This window comes from Mastomys coucha, unplaced genomic scaffold (genome assembly GCF_008632895.1).
Source record: "Mastomys coucha isolate ucsf_1 unplaced genomic scaffold, UCSF_Mcou_1 pScaffold22, whole genome shotgun sequence".
In the NCBI taxonomy this organism is placed as follows: Eukaryota; Metazoa; Chordata; class Mammalia; order Rodentia; family Muridae; genus Mastomys; species Mastomys coucha.
Window position 1 is genome coordinate 100,702,917 of NW_022196905.1, and position 5,861 is coordinate 100,708,777.

At 42.4% G+C, this 5,861-nt stretch overlaps 1 pseudogene; it reads right to left on the minus strand.

Moving 5' to 3' along the window:
• Positions 1-7: 7 nt before the first annotated feature.
• On the minus strand, positions 8-197 carry LOC116071520 (annotated as a pseudogene).
• Positions 198-5,861: the final 5,664 nt, after the last annotated feature.

Consider the following 5,861-nt stretch of genomic DNA (forward strand, 5'->3'; position numbering starts at 1 on the left):
TTTTGCTTCTACTCAGACTGCGTTCCCTCCCTCTCACCCTCCCGAAGGAGAGAACGATCATCAATGGCAAGAGGCAGCTGCACTGAAGCAGCACCTAGAGCAGGCTGCATGCTCAGGAGGGGTTTCGCGTGCTCTACACAGTCAGAGAAACTTCTCTAGTAACGAACTATAGAAATGATCCCTGAAAGTATAGTCTTTGTGCATGTCTTTCTTAGTCAGGTTCCCATTGCATCTTGGTGAGAAAACGGTTTATTTGGCTTATGATTATACATCACAGTTCATCATTAAAGAAAGCCAGGACAGGAACTCAAATAGGGCAAGAACCTGGAGGCAGGAGCTGACTGATGCAAAGGCCATGGGGGAGTGCTGCTTAGTGACTTGCTCAGCTTGCTTTCTTAAAAGAATCAAGAACCACCAGCCCAGGGTGACACCACACACAATGGGAAAAGCACTAATCACTAATTAAGAAAATGCTTTGCAGTCGTGCTTGCAGCCCAGTCTTCTGGAGACATTTTTCTCAACTTAGACTCCCTCCTCTCTGATGACTCTGAGTCAAGGTGACATAAAACCTTCCAGCACAATGAAGATGTTGTTTTGTTTTTGATAGGTTCCCTTTCTGAGGGCAATAGAAATGTGTGTGCTGTCTCCCCGGAAAAGTCTCTCACACAACACCCCAGCATCTCATAAACCAGAAAGATCAGAGATTCAAGGTTATCCTCCATTACAAATGGCATTCTAAACTTTGTCTTAAAACAATCCATAAGCGGCAGGGTGGTGGTGGCACATGCCTTTAATCCCAGCACTTGGGAGGCAGAGGCAGGCGGATTTCTGAGTTTCAGGCCAGAGTGAGTTCCAGGACAGCCAGAGTTATACAGAGAAACCCTGTCTCGGAAAAAAAAAATGATGGCTGGAGGTGGGGTGGGGTGGAGGTGTCAGTATAGCATGCTTGCTCAATGTACACAAGCCTTTGACAAAAGCAGAGTGCCAGATTGTTTGTGTGTGCATGTATGTATGTAGGTGTGTACATGCATGTTCTATGTATGAAAGTACATAGAACATAGACATAGAATATCAGAAAAAGAGAAGTACCAACTGAAAGACCCCCAGAACTGGGGAGATCCTTACTCAAGTCTTGAGATGACGTGACCACCCAATGACTCACGAGAGACCGAACTTGCTGCAATCACATGAGGTTTATTGGGGATACCGGTACAGGGGGCCGATCTCGTGACCTTGTCGGCCAGAGGAGTTCGACCCCAGGGTCGATCTCGTGACCATGCTGGCCAGAGTTCGACGCGAAACGCAAGAAGTGTGGGGTATTTAAAAGGGAAACCCACAAGCTGGGGGCAGGGAGAGGGTTACCAAGGAAACATGACAAAAACAGTGGAAAATTTCAGAGGGACCCAACCCAAGGTATTCAGTTAGGGAGGGGAATATATTCCTTCTAGGAATGTAATCTTTATCTATCAGTCAGCAGGGTGGAGAGTCTCAGCAGGGTGTAGAGCCTTGTAAACCAGTAGACCTTCATTCCTAGTTCCACTCTCATTGTGGATCATTCAGGAGGGGCAGGTATCGGGAACCAGAGCCTGAGGCTCTGAGTTAGCCAAGTTCCTGGAACTACCTACTTCTCCTTTTTGGCTTGATACAGAGGTTTTATATGCCCCCTTTTAGGTAAAGGCTACACATTATACTTACATTTCTATTAAATACCCTCATTTTAATTCTAAGATTCTCCAGCCTTTCACCAACTGTGTCTCTAAGGTGTCTCGTGTCACTAACCCTGTATCAAGTTTAATTTGTGTTTGTCCTCATCCACCAGAGCTTCTGGACACTCCCTGTATATTTCAAGACCAATCAAATAACTCCTTTATGTACAAACTTCCCAGATGCTGACTTCATGCACAAGTGAATGATTCAACACAAGAGTTCCATTCTGATGTTTCTGGAACAGAGAGAATTACATTTTGTGTGTGGAATATTTCCTTGAAAAAGTTGTATTTGTTTTAAAAATGCTCAAGAAAGAATTAATAATCTGTGTTGTTTCTCCCAAAGATCTTGGTGAATATGTATGCACCTTAGTTTTTTACCACATGCTCTAGTAGTGGAAGGAAAAGGCATATATTATCATCATAATTTAAGAAATGGATTCTTCGAGTGTTAAGAGCATCTCACTGTTCTTCTGAAAGTTCCCGAGTTCAATTCCCAACACTCATATGGCAGCTCACACCTGTCTATCACTTTCTTCTAGTGTACAGGCAAAGTACCCATATGCATAAAATATATAAATAAACCTAAACAAGGAATGGATTCTTCAAAGGATTTATGGAGCCTATTATTAGGCATATGTTTTAAGCATTGGGGGCTGCTGAGATGGCTCAACAGGTCAGGGTGCTTGGTAACAAGACTGATGACTTCTGTTGAGTTCTTGGTACCTATACAGTGGAAAGAGCAAACCAATTCCCATGTATAACCAAGGACTTTTCCCTACCCCATGTCCCAGTTCCTGAAATAACAACTGTGAGACGTAGATATATATATGGATAAATGCCTAGGCCATAAGTTTGGTTTTGTTCTCCAAATAGCCTGTAACTTAATTATCCTGTATATTCTCTACTATGAATGCCTCATGGCTAGTTATGTCTTCTCAATTTCAAGAATCTGTCCCCTCATAGTTCCAGACAAATCTTTTCCCTCACCTGACTCTTAGAATTCCTCTCTCCCTACAGGAATTCTCACCTGGCTCACCTAATAGGCCAGCAGCTTTTAATTGACAGGCAATGCTTCCATGCAGTACGCAAGAGAGTCTACATTTCTCCCTTTTAGTCCAATAAAGGGTTCTTCCTCTTTCAATAGTAAACTGTAAGCAATAATAACAATTATTAATACTTATCAGGTAAGATTTACATTCATAATGTCAGGTCCCGTAGTATTTGATAAATTTGGATAAACTACTTTAATCAATCCCACCTTGCTGAATTCAAAGTTCTGTACCTAAATCAATTTCTATCATAACTTATATTACCAACCTAAAAACATCTCCTTAGACTTTAAAACATTTTCTGGGCTGGAGAGATGGCTCAGTGGTTAAGAGCACTGACTGCTGTTCCAGAGGTCCTGAGTTCAATTCCCAGCAACCACATGGTAGCTCACAACCATCTGCAATGGGGTCTAATGCCCATTCTGGGGTGTCTGATGAGAGCAATGGTGTACTCACATAAATAAAATAAATCTTTAAAAAAAAAACATTTTCTTAAATCTTAAACAACTTGAGCTTAATTGTGAGACTGTAACTTTTGGCTATTGGTGCACTCAAGTGGGAGGGAAGGCTTTCCCTGTAGTGGACACCCTTTGTAAACTTTTTAAATTCTCAAGGCAGGAGAACTAATTTTAAGTGAAAAGTCTGAACAAAAGCCACTAATCCTTGAACAGGAAAACCCACCAATCCCTGAGCTCCCCCCAAGCTCAGGACTTGAAATTTCACAATCCTCACCCTGGAAATATCTGCCCTAGAAACCTCTGCCACCCCCCTCCCCCATGATCCCCAAGTGTTGCCTCCCACACCCAGTTCAGCCTCAGGCCTTTGGCGGCCTCCACCCGAGGCGGTAACCTAGGGCATTAAGCTGAAAGACCTTCAGCAGACTACCAGCTTATCTCTGAAAGAAGTTCTCCTAGAAATTCAGCTGAGATACAACTACGCCCTCAACAACACCTATTGCCTGAGGACATCCACAGACATCAGAACCATTGGTGATCTTCCCTCATGACTCCCTCCTGACTCTTCCCTAACTTCTCAATGTTTATGTTATGCAAATGTCATTGTAACCTAGAGATCCAGTTTGGCTTTCATGTATAAATGCTGAGACCCAAAAGTAAAGTGGAGAGCCTTGATTGGAAACCCTCAACTTGGCTTCGTGTCCTTTTGTTCTCGAACTCTATGTTTCAGGTTCTCCTTTTCTCCCTTTGGTCGAGGCAGAACCCGGTTCATGAAACTGCAGGAAGTTTCATAATGGCGCCCAAACTCGTGGAGATCGAATAAGGAGGATAGAAGAAGGAGTCACCATTAAGAAGCAGGATCCTGCCTAAAAGAATTCAGAAGGTGAAGGTAAAAAGTCGTACACCACTCTGCACAGTATATTTTTAATGCTAGCACTAGCCTTATTTTAATATTGTGGAATTGTTGTGTGTGCAAGAAGTGTACGGGTCTAGGCTGAGTTGGCGCTGACCCGGCATTTAATTTCACCTAGGAGTTTAACAGTGAGAATGAGTTCAAATGAGATGAAAGCAGCCATATTAAACGTAAAAAAGCTGCTTCTAACAAAAGGAATCAGGGTTGAGAAGAAAGCACTGACGGACTTGTCAGAAAAAATAGAAGTTCACTGTCCTTGGCTGGAAGGACTTACCAAGATAGATAAGAAATCTTGGGAGAAAATAGGAAAGGCCCTCAGGAATAATAGGGCAGATGGATTTCCCCTCTGCCTTTGGGGGATGGTAATGGAAGTTTGACTAGCTCTGAGGTAACAGAGACCCACAGTTTCCTCAGTAGGCTCCTGTATGGAGAGCGAACAGGATCGAAATATCTCCTTGAATTCAAGTACGGATTCTGAAGGGAGCCAAAATACCTCCCAGGAGAGGCAGAGGTGCAGAACAGGAGAGGCAGGTCGTGTGGCACTCGCTGCGGGCTGTGCTGAGGTTCCGGGCTGTGCTGAGGTTCACCACTCCACTTTCTCTCTGGTTTATTCAGGAGAAAATCCTGGTCTTTGATCTCTATGTTACATGTTTCCTGTAAATTTGTTTGTCCTGTCTTGATGAGTGAATGCGGGTCTTCTGTCTTGTGTTTTTGTCATAAGTGGTGTTACATTTACATAAGAATTTTACATAAGAAATTAAGAAAGTATGATTAAAATTGACAGTGTTCCATTGGCTGCAGTTTGCAGTCTGATCACAAGCTTAAGGATCTTAACTAACCTTTATTTTGTAATTAAAATTGTTACAAGAGTAGCAAAAGTTAAAAAGCAGCTGTGGCCAATATGGGCCTGCTACCATCTTTAAAAAAATGTTTTAAGTATAAATCAGCTTGAACAGGAAACAGGGATAAAGAGCAAATTTGCCCTTGGAATCTGACCTCACTACAGGAGCAGTATAATCTTTAGGTGTGACTCAGATATGCTCAGTGAAATATTTACATTTGAATTAATGCAAAGGAGCAGAGAGGTCTCAATAGGCCTGAGGGGCATTCCTTTTGTTTTACAAACCAGGCCTAGGGAAGGCTTCCTGGTTTTGCCTCCCCCTTCAGGGAAAGAGTTTTTAAGACAAAAACCAGCATTATCACAGTTCTATCCAGGTGTGGTTCATAGTAATTTTAAACTTGAGATTTATAGAGTCAATTAGGTCATGGAATTTATAGAAGCATTATAATATGGCTTGCCTATTTCATGATTTAGAGATTTACAATTTGTCTTAAATGAAAAAGGACTACAGATAGCTCCAGAAAAGGTGCAAACTCAGGATTCATATAGTTATTCAGGCTTCACACTTATGGATCATACTGTTATTCCTCAAAAGATAGTTATTCATAGAGACAAATTGAAAACCTTAAATGGGGACTGGTGAGATGGCTCAGTGGGTAAGAGCACTGACTGCTCTTCCAAAGGTTCTGAGTTCAAATCCCAGCAACCACATGGTGGCTCACAACCACCCAAAATGAGATCTGACACCCTCTGCTGGTGCATCAGAAATCAGCTACTGTGTACTTATGTGTAATAATAAATAAATTTTTGGGCCAAAGCAAGCAGTGACTGAGCGAGCGGAGCTGACCGAGCAGAGTTGACTAGAGCAAGCAGAGGTCCTAAAAATTCAATCCC